This window comes from Petromyzon marinus, unplaced genomic scaffold (genome assembly GCF_048934315.1).
Source record: "Petromyzon marinus isolate PM22_M1 ecotype Great Lakes invasive population unplaced genomic scaffold, UKy_Petmar_22M1.pri1.0 PM_G_Scaffold_86, whole genome shotgun sequence".
NCBI classification, from domain to species: domain Eukaryota; kingdom Metazoa; phylum Chordata; class Hyperoartia; order Petromyzontiformes; family Petromyzontidae; genus Petromyzon; species Petromyzon marinus.
In genome coordinates, this window is record NW_027423042.1 from 768,829 (window position 1) to 785,967 (window position 17,139).

Consider the following 17,139-nt stretch of genomic DNA (forward strand, 5'->3'; position numbering starts at 1 on the left):
GTGGGAGGGGCGTGTCTCTTACCCCGGAAGTGGCGTCATGTTACTTGCTTACCCGCGTGACGTCGCTAGGTAACAGGAGGCTGCCGATCCGCGCTTGCACTGAAATCCGAGGTGAGAAATTCTCATGGTGGTGGTGGTTGTGGTGGTGGTTGTTGTTGTTTACCAAGGTAGAACCTCGCTCTCTCTCGTAGGGATGTCAGTTGAGTAGCAGCGAGCATGGGAATCGATGTCCAGGTTGGAACTTTACATCGCGGGGCCTAGCCACGCGGGGCCTTGCCTCCTGCCCTCGCCTGATTGCATTCACTTTAATTATCTCGCTTAAGTTTAATTTGTCTTCACCCGGCTGGTTACTTTGTAACTTTGTTTTATTGTAAATATTCACGCAGTTTTTATTTTCTTTTGTTAGCAGGCCAAGCCCGCTTGAGTTCCTATACCGCTCTTGTTATCAGAAGCGACCTGCCCACAACAACACAAGGTGAGGCTTTGTCAACGTGTGAATGTTTTGACTTAAAACTTTGGTGACTGCAGGAATTAATATTCTTGGTTCTTTCGGTAAAGTCACGTAGATAGAAAATTAAATAAAAATAACAGATAATAATTTTTCTTTTTTTAATTAAGCAAAACACCCCACAACGTTTCTATGGCAACATTAATGTTGAAGATGCGAGGGCTTACAGGAATATTTATGACATTTGCCCTCTCATTGCGTGCCATGACAGTGCTGTTTGCAGTCACACAGAGTCACTGTAAGATGTTTTTCTTGGTCGTGTTTTTGTTTTTTTGCTTGTTGTGGTTGCACCCGATTCAAGAGCCGAATGGCTCACGGGACTATAACCAAAATAAATAAAACTGAAAATCAAAAAACTGAAACCGTGTGATGAATTTTGGGAAAGTTTTTCACTGCATCTCCAAATATATATAAAAGACAAAGTTGTGATTGTATTAAGTCTATTGCATTGCAAAGTATTCTAAGTAAAAATATAAATTTTATTAAACCAATATTAGATCATAAATACATTTCTACCCGACAATATACAAATCTACATTGTGCTAATGTTTTAATTCTACTTTTATTAACTCACAAACTTTCAAATATACTGTCTAGGACACATTTTCAAAGAAATATTTTCATGTACCCAGACAATATTTGCACGTGCCCACATAAAAAAAAAAACTTGCAGACTGCATACGTAGCTACGACAATGCAAAGCAGCACACACAGCCATGCATTCAATAGCTTTTTACGTTTCGCGGGTCTCTCTCTAAGTTTATTCGGTTTCTATTTCAGCTTATTGGGGTTTTCTGTCTCCTAGTGAATGGGCAGTGATGAGTCTATGGGCAGTGCTGAGTCTACGGGCAGTGCTTATCAGTTCTACGGAATCTCAGCCTCGCTAAACACGTGATCGCCTATCCGCGCTACGTTTTCTGAAAGCGTCAAGCTAAGGCCTCTGACGCGATCACAGGCACGCGCGCAAGTCACCCGTCCGTGGTAGTGACACGGAACGTCGGACATAAGCGACCTCCTCTTCCACCAGCGCACTAGGAAACAGTTTCGTGTGTAACCTCATCAAGACCCCTCCCCCAGACACCTACGGAGCTTTGCGCCGGTAAGTGCCGTAGTGAGGCCTGGTCCCCGGGAGTGTCGCCGGTCTCGGCTAGATTGCTCACCCGGCCCAGGGTGGCGATGTTGGCCGCCTGGGGCTCGCTGGGGAGACAAAGGCGGGCGCGCGCTCAGGCGCTTGGTCACCCCATCGTGCGCCACACGGCAGCAGCTGCTGCTGCTGGAGACTGAACAGCGGCTCGCCCCCCAAGGGTCTCGTTCCAGGGCTCGTACGGTGGGGGGGGGGGGGCATCTCTATAGTTTGTCTTTGATGGTGGTGGTGGTGATGGTGGTGGTGTTGGTGGTGGTGATGTTGGTGGTGTTGGTGGTGATGTTGTTGGTGGTGGTGATGGTGGTGGTGATGTTGGTGGTGGTGTTGTTGGTGGTGGTGGTGATGGTGGTGATGGTGATGGTGGTGATGTTGGTGGTGGTGATGTTGGTGGTGGTGGTGATGTTGGTGGTGGTGTTGTTGGTGGTGGTGGTGGTGATGGTGGTGATGGTGATGGTGGTGATGGTGGTGGTGATGTTGGTGGTGATGGTGGTGGTGGTGGTGATGGTGGTGGTGATGGTGGTGATGTTGATGGTGGTGGTGGTGATGGTGGTGGTGATGGTGATGATGGTGGTGGTGATGTTGGTGGTGATTGTGATTTTGGTGGTGATGTTGGTGGTGGTGATGGTGGTGGTGATGTTGGTGGTGGTGGGGATGTTGGTGGTGATGTTGGTGGTGGTGATGGTGGTGGTGATGTTGGTGGTGGTGGTGTTGGTGGTGGTGATGTTGGTGGTGGTGGTGATGTTGGTGGTGATGTTGGTGGTGGTGATGTTGGTGGTGATGGTGGTGGTGGGAATGTTGGTGGTGATGTTGGTAGTGGTGATGGTGGTGGTGATGTTGGTGGTGGTGGTGGTGATGTTGGTGGTGGTGATGGTGGTGGTGGTGATGGTGGTGGTGATGTTGGTGGTGGTGATGGTGGTGGTGATGTTGGTGGTGTCCGGCAAAACAACCCCCTACCTCCTCGCGGTGCCGGACGGGCAACTCTGTCGTGGACAGCGCTGTGGGGGGAGATCCAATTTTGATTGGCTCCTCCCCTCATGGCATGTGTGTCCACCACAGGGGCTACACGGGGGCTCTGGATGGGTGCGAGGGGCTGGTAACCCCTCCACCTTCAATTAATTACCACGAAACCACGAATTAAACTGAAATATGTAACAACTAAGCTTGTGCCGGAGGCCCCGGGGGGCCAGGCGTCTATGACGTCTCCTGGCCAAACCCCAATTGGCGGAGCCAGGAGATTGAATACCTACCCTCGGGGCTACTCCAGAAACAACGAAAAGCCACTACGGGTGGCCACGTGGAACGTTCGAACGCTCACTGCAGATGAGAGGCTGCCACTCCTCTGTCGGGAGCTGGACCGGTACCGCCTGGATCTATGCGGCATTCAGGAGGTCCGGTGGACCGGCTCTGGCTCCTGCCACCATGAGGGGTGGACAGTCCTCTACTCGGGGCAGCAGACTGCCAAACAACAGGGTGTGGGTCTTCTTTTGAACAAAAGAATGAAGGGGGCGTGGGAGCGTGGCGGTGAGGTGTGGGAAGCTGTAAGCCCCAGGCTACTTTGGGCTCGCCTTCCCATCAACCGGAGGCGAGGAATGGTGGTCGTGGTTACTTATGCCCCCACCGAAGATGAACATCCGTGGAGGGATGCAGGCAAAGCCGATGAGTCAGATGCCTTCTATGACCTCCTGTCACAGGTGCTGGCTAAAGTGGCCCCTCGGGATAGAGTCATCATGTTGGGTGACTTCAATGCCCGAGTTGGTCATGATACTGGCACCTGGTCTGGAGTGATTGGAGGGCATGGGCCAGATCAGCTCAATAACAACGGTAGGAGGCTGCTAGATTTTTGTGCAGCCCATGGGCTTGTAATTACCAACACGCTGTTCCGGCATCGGCGCATCCACACAACATCATGGATGCATGCCGGGTCCAAGCAAGAACATCTGCTGGACTACATAGTGACGGACCAGCGAATGCGAACCCATGTCCTTGACACCAGGACCTACCGTGGAGCTGATCTGCCCTCTGACCATCGACTAGTCATCTGTAAGATGCGCCTGCCATTCTTCCACTCCGGTGGTGGGTGTACACCCAGGACCCCATTCCAACCTAAAGTGGCCTGGTCTCAGTTATCTGATGAAAGTTGCAAGCGAGAATTTCATCATCGCTTGCAGCTGGGATTGGCATCGTCCCCGACTCCTCCTGATGTCGAGGGTAAATGGGCGAGGTTTAGGACTGTGACTCATGCAGCTGCAATGGCTGCTTTGGGTACGCGGTCCAGACCTCCCCAGACACCCTGGATGACAGAGGAGTTGTTCAGGATGGTTGAGAAAAAGCGACAGGCCCACTGTCATCGGCTACAGAATCCCACGTCAGAGAATGAGGAGGCTTACCGCAGCCTTCGCTCGGAGGTTCGGAGAGCCGTGAGGCGCTGCAAGGATGGGTGGTGGTCGCGGGTTGCTGAGGAGATGGAGTCTGCCTCAGTGGCCCGTGATCACAAATCTCTATTTAACTCCATCAAAAAAGTAACCTGCAGCGCCACACCTATTACCATCATTAGGGGAAAAAACGGTGATCCAATTTCCGACCCCCAGGAACAGGTTTGCAGATTTGCTGAGCATTTCTGTGAGGTCCTGGGGGAGGGAAAATCCCTCAGCCAGGAAAACATCGTGGCACAAAGTGAGGATGACCCTGCTGAGGCTGCGGTGCCTCAAATATTGGATGAAGTCACCCCCTGTGAGTGGCTGGCTGAGGTGCCATCTGCTGAGGAAGTATTGAAGGCGATCCGGAGTCTGAGACCAGGAAAGGCAGCGGGCAGAGATGATCTCCCAAGCGAAATGCTGAGGGAGGGTGGCGTTTGTGCACAGACTGCCCTATATGACATCATAACAACAGTCTGGACCACTGGATGGGTTCCGCAGGATTGGAAGGATGCCCTGGTGGTCCCCCTTTTTAAGAAGGGGGATCGCACAGACTGTAACAACTACAGGGGCATCTCACTGCTCAGTGTGCCGGGAAAGGTCCTGGCAAGGATTATTCAGCATCGCCTTGCCAGGCACGCTGAGGAGAGGCTTGCGGAGCCCCAATGCGGTTTCAGGAAAGGGCGGTCCTGCACAGATGCCATATTTTCTGTCCGTCTGCTACAGCAGAGGTGTAGGGAATTCCAACAAGACCTACATCTCTGCTTTATTGACCTGGTCAAGGCCTATGATACCATCAGTAGGCCTGGGCTCTGGGTCATTCTTCGTGCTTTTGGAGTACCTGACCCTCTGCTCACGATCATTAAGGACCTTCATGATGGTGAGCGGGCCCGGGTAAAACTACGTGGCCGGGAGTCAGAGCCATTCCCTGTACACCTTGGGGTGCGACAGGGATGTCCTCTGGCTCCCACATTATTTAACATCTATTTTGACCACGTAGTTCGTGAAGCCTTCAATAGCTGTACCGGGGGAATCTCCATATGGTACAGATATAATGGGAGGCTAATCAATGCCCGGGTGCGGTCAAGGGATGGCTCCCTATTGCTCAACCACGTTATGTATGCTGATGACTTGGTAATAGCTGCTCAGTCAGAGGAGGAGTTGGAGACGCTGCTGCTGAGACTGGAGCGTGCCACTAAGAGGTGGGGCCTTACCATCAGCCCCACCAAAACTAAGCACCTGCCTGGGTATTTTGTACCATCGGACACTCCACCCCCACAACTCCCAATCGGTGATGGGGCAGTTGTGGAGAGAGTGGAGAGTTTCCCATACCTGGGCAGTGTGCTTATGACTGGCTCCAGTTTAACAGCAGAGGTCTCACTCCGAATCAGTCGAGCGGCAATATCTTTTCATCGGTTGCGTAACGCTGTGTGGAAGCTACCTGGTCTGTCGCTCCGCACTAAGCTTCAGGTCTTCTCGGCCACGGTCATTCCCTCCCTTCTCTACGCTTGTGAAACGTGGACCCCCCTAATGGAACATCTTCGCCGGTTAGAAACATTTAGGCTGGCCTGTCTACGATCCATCCTGGGTTTAACCAGACTGGATTGTGTGAGGAGCTCACAAATCCTTGAAAGATCTGGGCAGGGTCCCATCGGTGAGCTCCTCCGGCAGGCAAGGCTGCGATGGCTGGGTCATGTAGCCCGCATGCCCAGCCACAGCATGCCGAAACAGCTTTTGTTTGGCCGGATTGAGGGGGCTAAGCGGGCGCGGCACGGGCTAGAGAAGAGATGGAGTGATGTGGTACAGGAGGACGTGGAGCTGAGTGGACTTGCCGATGACTGGTACCAGCGGTGTCAAGATCGGCCTCTGTGGAGGAGGCTCGTGAAGGATGCTACTGGGCAGTTGGAGGCAGTCGCCCTCCAACAACAACGGAGGGCGGAGGAGCGACGCTCACAACAACGAGCGGAGCGCCGGGTGGCTAAAGCACAGCAGGCTGGCACAGTAGGGGGCACAGGTGGTGCATCAGCCAGTCATCTCAGTCAGTCGACCCGTGGCACCTGCTGGGTCTGCCCGTGACCTCCTGCCAGCGGGCGTTCGACACTTCACGTGGCCTCTAGGTGCACATAGCCTGGCACAAGCGTCGTGGTGACGTCACCGCCACTTAGTGGCGAATGGCGGTTGTTGTTGTTGTTGGTGGTGGTGATGGTGATGTTAGTGGTGGTGATGTTGGTGATGTTGGTGGTGGTGGTGATGGTGGTGGTGGTGATGTTGGTGATGGTGGTGGTGTTGGTGGTGATGTTGGTGTTGGTGATGGTGGTGGTGATGGTGGTGGTGATGGTGGTGGTGATGTTGGTGGTGGTGATGGTGGTGGTGATGTTGGTGGTGGTGATGGTGGTGGTGGTGGTGATGTTGGTGGTGGTGATGTTGGTGGTGGTGGTGGTGGTGATGGTGGTGGTGGTGATGTTGGTGGTGGTGATGTTGGTGGTGGTGGTGGTGATGTTGGTGGTGGTGGGGATGTTGGTGGTGGTGATGTTGGTGGTGGTGGTGGTGTTGGTGGTGATGTTGGTGGTGGTGGTGATGTTGGTGGTGGTGGTGGTGATGTTGGTGGTGGTGATGTTGGTGGTGGTGGTGGTGATGTTGGTGGTGATGTTAGTGGTGGTAATGTTGGTGGTGGTAATGTTGGTGGTGGTGATGTTGGTGGTGGTGGTGATGTTGGTGGTGGTGGTGGTGATGGTGTTGGTGGTGGTGATGATGTTGGTGGTGATGTTGATGGTGGTGGTGATGTTGGTGGTGGTGATGTTGGTGGTGGTGGTGATGTTGGTGGTGGTGGTGGTGGTGGTGATGTTGGTGGTGGTGATGTTGGTGGTGATGTTGGTGGTGGTGGTGATGTTGGTGGTGATGTTGGTGGTGGTGATGTTGGTGGTGGTGATGTTGGTGGTGGTGATGGTGATGTTGGTGGTGCTGGTGATGTTGGTGGTGGTGGTGATGTTGATGGTGATGTTGGTGGTGGTGATGTTGGTGGTGGTGATGTTGGTGCTGATGGTGATGTTGGTGGTGGTGGTGATGGTGATGTTGGTGGTGATGGTGGTGGTGGTGATGTTGGTGGTGGTGATGGTGGTGGTGATGGTGGTGATGTTGGTGGTGGTGGTGATGTTGGTGGTGGTGGTGGTGATGTTGGTGGTGGCGATGGTGGTGGTGATGTTGGTGGTGGTGATGTTGGTGGTGATGATGTTGATGGTGGTGATGTTGGTGATGTTGGTGGTGGTGATGTTGGTGGTGGTGATGGTGATGTTGGTGGTGGTGGTGATGTGGTGGTGGTGATGTTGGTGGTGGTGATGTTGGTGGTGGTGGTGATGGTGATGTTGGTGGTGATGTTGGTGGTGGTGATGTTGGTGGTGGTGATGTTGGCGGTGATGTTGGTGGTGATGATGGCGGTGGTGGTGATGATGTTGGTGGTGGTGGTGGTGGTGATGTTGATGTTGGTGGTGGTGGTGGGGATGTCGGGTGGGACAGAACAGGGCAAGGTTCCTATGTAATTGGCCACTGATGTTATCCATTGTGGGAGTTAAACTCAGGTGGATGGGGTCATGGCTCAGTGTTCTAACCACTGCACCGCTGCTTCATCCACGTTACAGACTTGAGTCTCAGCAGCTGCTGAAGAGGCCCACTGAGCTTAGTGCAGCTCTGTTGCAAAGACGACCGCAGCCCAAGGCCGCCGCCAGTTGCAGGACATTGCAAGGTGTAGAGATACGCCTACTGACAAGAGCAAAAACAACTTACTTCCACGAAATAGTTTAAACGTTACATTTTGATTTAAAGCTTTCGTGACTGCAGTAATTCATATTCTCAGCTCTTTCAGGTAAAGTCACATTGAAGAGAAACAGTAAAAACTGACACCATTATTCAAGGCATCATGTTTGCAATAACCACAACACAAGCAGTCAAAATGCAAACAAAAAAGACAACTCTGATAATAATATGCACTGTCCTTGAATTTTGGCGTCTTCTGGTCCAACACCAGTGGAGACTGGGCTCTAAGAAAAGCCGTCTTGGGTGTGGACCAATCAAATTCAAGGACAGTGCCAATATTATTATCAGAGTTGTCTTTTTTGTTTGCATTTTGACTGCTTGTGTTGTGGTTATTGCAAACATGATGCCTTGAATAAAGGTGTCAGTTTTTGTGCCAGTTAAAAGGGTAAAACCTATTCCTATATCTTGTTACTGGCAAAGGAGGTCTCATAATATTTATAAAACAATATTATTTTATTGTTTCTCCTTCAACGTGACTTTAGCGAAAGAGCTAAGAATATAGTTTAAACGTTGTTCTCAAGGCTGTGTGATGCACCGAGTCGGAGTGTGACTCTTCCAGTCCGAGTGGCAGCCAGAGGAACGCAGAACGCGCCCGAGAGTCCAACCCAGGGGTGGGCAGATTTCTTGACTCACGGTGCCACCAATGGGTTCTAAAATTTGACAAGAGGGTGCCGGGCCAGGAACAGACGGACGGAGCGTTTGTGTGAACTAAATATAAATGACGGCGTTAAAAATCATTATGTGGAAGGATTTGGCCTTTAACAGGTAGCAAAGCATTCATTTGCAAGGCAATTTTAACAAATTGCATGAACATGAACGACACAAAAACGTGTCGTAACGTGACTGATCAAACATCACGAAAACGTCTGAGGCCTGCGCCCAAAACAATTACCGCACTCCCGGTCAAAGTGCGCCGTCTAATCTGGGAAACGGGGGCATTACAGGAGAAAGGTAAAATTTAATTTAACAACAAAAACAATAATATTTGGACAAGTTCGGCAGGCCGGATTAAAAAGCCCAACGGGCCGTCCTTTGCCCACGTCTGGCCCAACCCGTGTAGAGACGGCGCTACGGGATCGCTTCGTGACGCAGGAGTGAAGTGTAACGTGGCCCTTGCAGTACCGAGAGCGACTGACAAGGGGGGTGCCCTTCACCCCGCAGCGGATAGACCATGGCTGAGACTGATGACGGACCGGTTGAGGGTCACGGCGTTCCTCTGAGGCCGAATGAATCAGCCTCGCCCCCCTCCGCTGCACTCCGGGCTCTCACGTGATGTATCCTGTACACAAATCGAACGTCTCTGAATATGGATTCAACTGTCGCCAGTTCCAACGTGCAAGCCTCATCTCCCCTCTTACACCAGGCACCGCCTCCGTGCGCTCTGTGCCGCAGGAGCCGAAGGTTTCTGATCGAAGCAGCGAGTTGACCTTCTCCTTGTGTAGAGGTCAACCCTCGGTTCGTCTTTTGCTTCGCCTTCTCCTCTTGCTGCCTCCAAGATCTGGAACTTACTTTGAACATCTAAACACCCGGTTTATTGCCAAAAAAGGATCAAATCTATTCTTATTTTGTCATACTTTGATACCGGCAAAACGGTCTCATTTTGAAGCGTCTCATGGACTATTGGATGGGGAGAAAAAAAACGGCGCTAAAAGTCAGTGCCGACCTCTCCTGTCGTGCCCAGTGATGTCATCACGGGCGAAGTTCACCGCGCGAAGTCAAATGCCGCTCGAAACGCAAACTCATCGCTCGGTGAACATTTCCGAGGACAAACAAACGCATGCCGGGAACCGTGTGAGTTTGTGTTTCTTGTTTCCTCTGCGCAATGTGGGGGAGGGCTTCATCGAGCAGTGGATTGACAAAAGCGCTGTATGCATACTGCACAGGCTACGCTAACGACACATTTAGGCCCATGGACAGAACAAACGCGTCTCTCTTTCTCCATCCGTCTCCACTCTCTCTCTCTTCCTCTCTTCACTGCTGGCCTGTAGGTTTGGGCCGAGCGAGTTCCTGCCGGGGATTTGGCTTTTCAGGAGCTGATTCCCCCCGTGGCTTTGTCGGCACGAGGCGACCGCGCGGAGTGTCAAGGGCTCCACCGGGCCCCAAGGCGCTGCCCCAGCACCACCGTAGTAGCCAAACCATCGGTGCTAGGCATGGCCTGCATGAAGGTCCTGCTGGACCTCATGTTGCGCACGGGGTACAGCATCGTCCAGGAGAGCAGACAGAGGAAGTTCGGACCGCCGCCCGACTGGCAGGGGCCCCCTCCCGCCCATGGCTGCGAGGTGTTTCTGGGGGGGATCCCGCGCGACCTCTACGAGGATGAGCTGGTGCCCGTGCTGGAGATGGTGGGGAAGCTCTACCAGCTCCGCCTCATGATGGATTATAGCGGAGAGACCCGCGGCTATGCGTTCGCTACCTACGCGACGCTCGCCCAAGCCACGGATGCCGTCAAGAAACTCAACAAATTCGAGATCCGTCCCGGACGCCGCATTGCAGTCTGCATCAGCGTGGACAATCGCCGCCTCTTCATTGGGGGGCTGCCAAAGGACAAGAAGCGAGCGGAGGTGATGATGGTGATGAGCTGTGCCACGGAGGGCGTGGTGGACGTCACCATGAGCGTCTGTTGCTGGGACAAAACCCTCAACCGAGGCTACGCGTTCATCGAGTACGGGAGCCATCACGCGGCCGCCATAGCCCGGAGCAAACTCCTTCGAATCAACTTGCAGCTATGGGGCCGGACCATCAAGGTGGACTGGGCCATCCCGGAACGGGTGGCTGCGGCCGCGGCGGTGGAGATGGAGCCAGCGGTGCCAGACCTGCTGCAGCCGGAGTGCACGGGCACCGGCAAAGCCGCACACAGCCAATTTGGGGACTGGGGGGCACGCATGCAGCTGTGGTGGGTACCTCTCCACCTGCGGCCCATGCCCATTGCTCTCGAGGCGCTGCCGGAGGTGGCCATGCTGTCGTGGGAGGTGCGGCTGCGGATGCTGTGCCGGACCGCCGGCATCAGCTACCCAATCTTCGAGCTGCACGCTTACTCGGAGCCCGGGATACCCGTGGGCCTCCTCTATAAGGTGTCGATTCCCGGGGTGGGAGAAGGCACCGGCATCTTCCCCGAATTTCTGAGCTCCAGCGAGGAGCGAGCACGGGAGGTGGCATGTCAGCTCGCCTACAACATCCTCAGCAATGCGAATCCTCTGAGAATGTGCCAAGTCCCTGCCGCGACACCGCCTTCCAGCCGCCTCTTCCAGGACCTCTCGGCGTAACCTGGCTCCTTCCCCATAACCCAGCAGGTGGTCGCCACGTGCTGTACCTGCACCAAAAGCGACGTGTACCCGTAATGACATGTGTCCATTGCAGGGGCGTTCGTCAGACCACTGACGATGTTCTACCCACGAGCCCTCACTTAGCGTTCACTCTGAACCTCACGTCCATTGCGGTGTTCAAACTGCAAATTGCCCGGCCACTCACTCTCCATGTTCACGTTCCCGCCCGCTCTCCCTTCAGCCATCCGCCCCCTTTCCTTTTTCCCTCGTGGGGGGGGGGGGGGACCACCCCTGACTTCATTTGACTCATCGCCCCACACACGTCCTCGTTGGCTCCTTCTCACCGGACCACGCGCCGCTACCTCGCTCGCTCCGCACGTCTCACCAAGTGACTTTCCACGTTAACGTCTCGTGACTGTGCCGGCTCTTCTTGGCCACGATTCCGGCTGGCGGCGTGGCGAACGGCGACACGCCAAGACCCAGGACCCCACGCACGAGCCCCGAGCTCCGGGTCCGCTCCCCCTTATATCCCCCCAGGCGTGGCTAGGCCCCGCCTCCGGCCACGCCCTCTCGTGGAACCTTCCAGCAGGTTACACGAGAGGGCGTGGCCAGAGGCATGACTAGGTCCCGCCTCCGGCCACGCCCTCTCGTGGAACCTTCCAGCAGATTCCACGAGAGGGCGTGGCCAGAGGCGTGGCTAGGCCCCGCCTCCGGCCACGCCCTCTCGTGGAACCTTCCAGCAGGTTACACGAGAGGGCGTGGCCAGAAGCGTGACTAGGCCCCGCCTCTGTCCACGCCCTCTCGTGGAACCTTCGAGCAGGTTCCACGAGAGGGCGTGGCCAGAGGCGTGGCTAGGCCCCGCCTCCGGCCACGCCCTCTCGTGGAACCTTTCGAGCAGGTTAACGGAGTAACTCGGCTAGCCCCACCTGTTGCCTTTGCCCCAGATGCGCCTCCTTCCCTGATTGGTTGTTACCTCTGTGGCCGTACCTGTGAAGCCCTTGCCAGGCCAGCAGGTGTCACCCTGTCATGTCAGCAGGTGTCACCCTGTTATGTCAGCAGGTGTCACCCTGTCATGTCAGCAGGTGTCACCCTGTGATGTCAGCAGGTGTCACCCTGTCATGTCAGCAGGTGTCACCCTGTTATGTCAGCAGGTGTCACCCTGTCATGTCAGCAGGTGTCACCCTGTCATGTCAGCAGGTGTCACCCTGTGATGTCAGCAGGTGTCACCCTGTGATGTCAGCAGGTGTCACCCTGTGATGTCAGCAGGTGTCACCCTGTGATGTCAGCAGGTGTCACCCTGTCATTTCAGCAGGTGTCACCCTGTCATGTCAGCAGGTGTCGCTCGGTGAACATTTCCGAGGACAAACAAACGCATGCCGGGAACCGTGTGAGTTTGTGTTTCCTGTCTCCTCTGCGCAATGTGGGGGAGGGCTTCATCCAGCAGTGGATTGACAAAAGCGCTGTATGCATACTGCACAGGCTACGCTAATGTCACATTTAGGCCCATGGACCGAACAAACGCGTCTCTCTTTCTCCATCCGTCTCCACTCTCTCTCTCTCTTCCTCTCTTCACTGTTGGCCTGTAGGTTTGGGCCGAGCGAGTTCCTGCCGGGGATTTGGCTTTTCAGGAGCTGATTCCCCCCGTGGCTTTGTCGGCACGAGGCGACCGCGCGGAGTGTCAAGGGCTCCACCGGGCCCCAAGGTGCTGCCCCAGCACCACCGTAGTAGCCAAACCATCGGTGCTCGGCATGGCCTGTATGAAGGTCCTGCCGGTCCTCATGTTGCGCACGGGGTACAGCATCGTCCAGGAGAACGGACAGAGGAAGTTCGGACCGCCGCCCGACTGGCAGGGGCCCCCTCCCGCCCATGGCTGCGAGGTGTTTCTGGGGAGGATCCCGCGCGACCTCTACGAGGATGAGCTGGTGCCCGTGCTGGAGATGGTGGGGAAGCTCTACCAGCTCCGCCTCATGATGGATTATAGCGGAGAGACCCGCGGCTATGCGTTCGCTACCTACGCCACGCTCGCCCAAGCCACGGATGCCGTCAAGAAACTCGACAAATTCGAGATCCGTCCCGGACGCCGCATTGCAGTCTGCATCAGCGTGGACAATCGCCGCCTCTTCATTGGGGGGCTGCCAAAGGACAAGAAGCGAGCAGAGGTGATGATGGTGATGAGCGGTGCCACGGAGGGCGTGGTGGACGTCACGATGAGCGTCTGTTGCTGGGACAAAACCCTCAACCGAGGCTACGCGTTCATCGAGTACGGGAGCCATCACGCGGCCGCCATAGCCCGGAGCAAACTCCTTCGAATCAACTTGCAGCTATGGGGCCGGACCATCAAGGTGGACTGGGCCATCCCGGAACGGGTGGCTGCGGCCGCGGCGGTGGAGATGGAGGCGGCGGTGCCAGACCTGCTGCAGCCGGAGTGCACGGGCACCGGCAAAGCCGCACACAGCCAATTTGGGGACTGGGGGGCACGCATGCAGCTGTGGTGGGTACCTCTCCACCTGCGGCCCATGCCCATTGCTCTCGAGGCACTGCCGGAGGTGGCCGTGCTGTCGTGGGAGGTGCGGCTGCGGATGCTGTGCCGGACCGCCGGCATCAGCTACCCAATATTCGAGCTGCACGCTTACTCGGAGCCCGGGATACCCGTGGGCCTCCTCTATAAGGTGTCGATTCCCGGGGTGGGAGAAGGCACCGGCATCTTCCCCGAATTTCTGAGCTCCAGCGAGGAGCGAGCACGGGAGGTGGCATGTCAGCTCGCCTACAACATCCTCAGCAATGCGAATCCTCTGAGAATGTGCCAAGCCCCTGCCGCGACACCGCCTTCCAGCCGCCTCTTCCAGGACCTCTCGGCGTAACCTGGCTCCTTCCCCATAACCCAGCAGGTGGTCGCCACGTGCTGTACCTGCACCAAAAGCGACGTGTACCCGTAATGACATGTGTCCATTGCAGGGGCGTTCGTCAGACCACTGACGATGTTCTACCCACGAGCCCTCACTTAGCGTTCACTCTGAACCTCACGTCCATTGCGGTGTTCAAACTGCAAATTGCCCGGCCACTCACTCTCCATGTTCACGTTCCCGCCCGCTCTCCCTTCAGCCATCCGCCCCCTTTCCTTTTTCCCTCGTGGGGGGGGGGGGGGGGACCACCCCTGACTTCATTTGACTCATCGCCCCACACACGTCCTCGTTGGCTCCTTCTCACCGGACCACGCGCCGCTACCTCGCTCGCTCCGCACGTCTCACCAAGTGACTTTCCACGTTAACGTCTCGTGACTGTGCCGGCTCTTCTTGGCCACGATTCCGGCTGGCGGCGTGGCGAACAGCAACACGCCAGGACCCAGGACCCCACGCACGAGCCCCGAGCTCCGGGTCCGCTCCCCCTTATATCCCCCCAGGCGTGGCTAGGCCCCGCCTCCGGCCACACCCTCTCGTGGAACCTTCCAGCAGGTTACACGAGAGGGCGTGGCCAGAGGCATGACTAGGTCCCGCCTCCGGCCACGCCCTCTCATGGAACCTTCCAGCAGGTTCCACGAGAGGGCGTGGCCAGAGGCGTGGCTAGGCCCCGCCTCCGGCCACGCCCTCTCGTGGAACCTTCCAGCAGGTTACACGAGAGGGCGTGGCCAGAAGCGTGACTAGGCCCCGCCTCTGTCCACGCCCTCTCGTGGAACCTTCGAGCAGGTTCCACGAGAGGGCGTGGCCAGAGGCGTGGTTAGGCCCCGCCTCCGGCCACGCCCTCTCGTGGAACCTTTCGAGCAGGTTACCGGAGTAACTCGGCTAGCCCCACCTGTTGCCTTTGCCCCAGATGCGCCTCCTTCCCTGATTGGTTGTTACCTCTGTGGCCGTACCTGTGAAGCCCTTGCCAGGCCAGCAGGTGTCACCCTGTCATGTCAGCAGGTGTCACACTGTTATGTCAGCAGGTGTCACCCTGTCATGTCAGCAGGTGTCACCCTGTCATGTCAGCAGGTGTCACCCTGTGATGTCAGCAGGTGTCACCCTGTCATGTCAGCAGGTGTCACCCTGTTATGTCAGCAGGTGTCACCCTGTCATGTCAGCAGGTGTCACCCTGTCATGTCAGCAGGTGTCACCCTGTGATGTCAGCAGGTGTCACCCTGAGATGTCAGCAGGTGTCACCCTGTGATGTCAGCAGGTGTCACCCTGTGATGTCAGCAGGTGTCACCCTGTCATTTCAGCAGGTGTCACCCTGTCATGTCAGCAGGTGTCACCCTGTGATGTCAGCAGGTGTCACCCTGTGATGTCAGCAGGTGTCACCCTGTCATGTCTGCAGGTGTCACCCTGTGATGTCAGCAGGTGTCACCCTGTGATGTCAGCAGGTGTCACCCTGTCATTACACTTTAATGAAAACCGACAACAGAATCCTTGAAGAAAAAACTAATTCAGGTGTTTGACATGTCGACGCCATTTCGTTTTTAAAATGTAGCGGAGAAAAATATATATTGTTCACATCGCATTCTGTTTTGTCAATGATCTCTGTAACGTGCGACTGCTCTGCAAGCCATGCATTAACCCCTTTCTGTCTCAATTTAATTCCCAGCATGCAATTCTCCAAGCCTCAGATTTTATAAAATCTTTCGCGCAACTTTATTCCTAGTAAATATATTTTTTTCTTTTAAAACACAAGCATTATATTTAGTCTATTGCATAGCTAAAGTATTCTAAGTAAAAATATAAATTGTATTAAACCAATGTTAGATCATCGCTATGATAAATATATTTCTACCCTACAATATACAAATCTACATTGTGCTAATGTTTCAATTCTACTTTTATAAACTTACAAATAAATATAGTCTAGGACACATTTTCAAAGGAATATTTTCATGTACCCAGACAATATTTGCACGTGCCCACATAAAAAAACATGCAGACTGCATACGTAGCTACGACAACAGAATCCTTGAAAAAACTAATTCAGGTGTTTGACATGTCAACGCCATTTCGTTTTGAAAATGTAGGGGAGAAAAATATATATTTTTCACATCGCATTCTGATGTCAAAACATTTGATTCTTTATAAAATTGAAAAACCCTTGAACAACTTTTCTGCACATGGAGATGTCCGTGCACCGCCTCGTTTCCACAGCCTCTATCCCGGTGCCATTTGTATTTCATGCACATACCGCTGTTAAGAGTTTGATGTTTTATTGATTTTCAATTTTGGTGTTTTTTTGTTGTAATGTTTTTTTGTTACTTTTTTAGTGGAAATAAAGTCCTGAAAAGTCTCTTCCTCTCTCTCTCTCTCCACTCTCTCGGCCGAGTCTCTGCCACTTTTGGTTCTGAGTGTCGCATGCTTGGGATCCTTCTTTCCCTCCTCTGTGGATTTAATTTGATTTGCTGATTTACACGTCAACATTTTTCAGACTTTTTCCTAATCATTACCAACGTTTCCATGGCCATGCACTTTAGAGTAATTTATTACCTATTACCACAGCATCATATAATTTTCCTGGATCATCGCCTTCATAGCTTTGATCAATCACCAATGGTTTACTGGTTCGTTTTTGTATTTACTTATGCCACCGTCTTTCCCCGTGGGACCATGTGGCGTGAAGTTGTGTCGCACAAACAGAATCTGTTCACATCACGATTTTCCGTACTCGACTGTCAGTTGCCATCCCCGGGGCAATGTGCACATGTGTCGACTCGGCGAATCGATTTGATTTCGGGGCCCCATTGGGTCGCCCCTTTTGTGCTTTTGCGTGAGCCGGATTTCAACACAATTCCCGATCCGCTGTGGTGCCACGGTCTCGGAGCAACTCTGCCATCGCCTCGACTCCCCCGTGCCCCCCCACACCGAGCACGCACCTGCAGCGCGCACGTAGCGTCCTGGCGGGGGATTGCCCGTCACGACGGGTTTTCATCCGAAGGGTCTCTGGGATGAAAGTCCCGCGGTTTCCCGGCGCCAGGAGAATGGCCGACCCTCGCGGAGCGAGTCACATTGCGGCGCCCCTGAGTTGGCTTCAAATTGTTTGGGCGCG

The 17,139-nt window shown here is 54.4% G+C and overlaps 2 pseudogenes; both read left to right on the forward strand.

Annotated features, from left to right (window-relative positions):
- The first annotated feature begins 404 nt into the window (after positions 1 to 404).
- Positions 405 to 11,723, forward strand: LOC142921704 (putative RNA-binding protein 46 pseudogene; annotated as a pseudogene).
- A 526-nt stretch (positions 11,724 to 12,249) lies between these two features.
- LOC142921705 (putative RNA-binding protein 46 pseudogene) lies at positions 12,250 to 14,777 on the forward strand (annotated as a pseudogene).
- Positions 14,778 to 17,139: the final 2,362 nt, after the last annotated feature.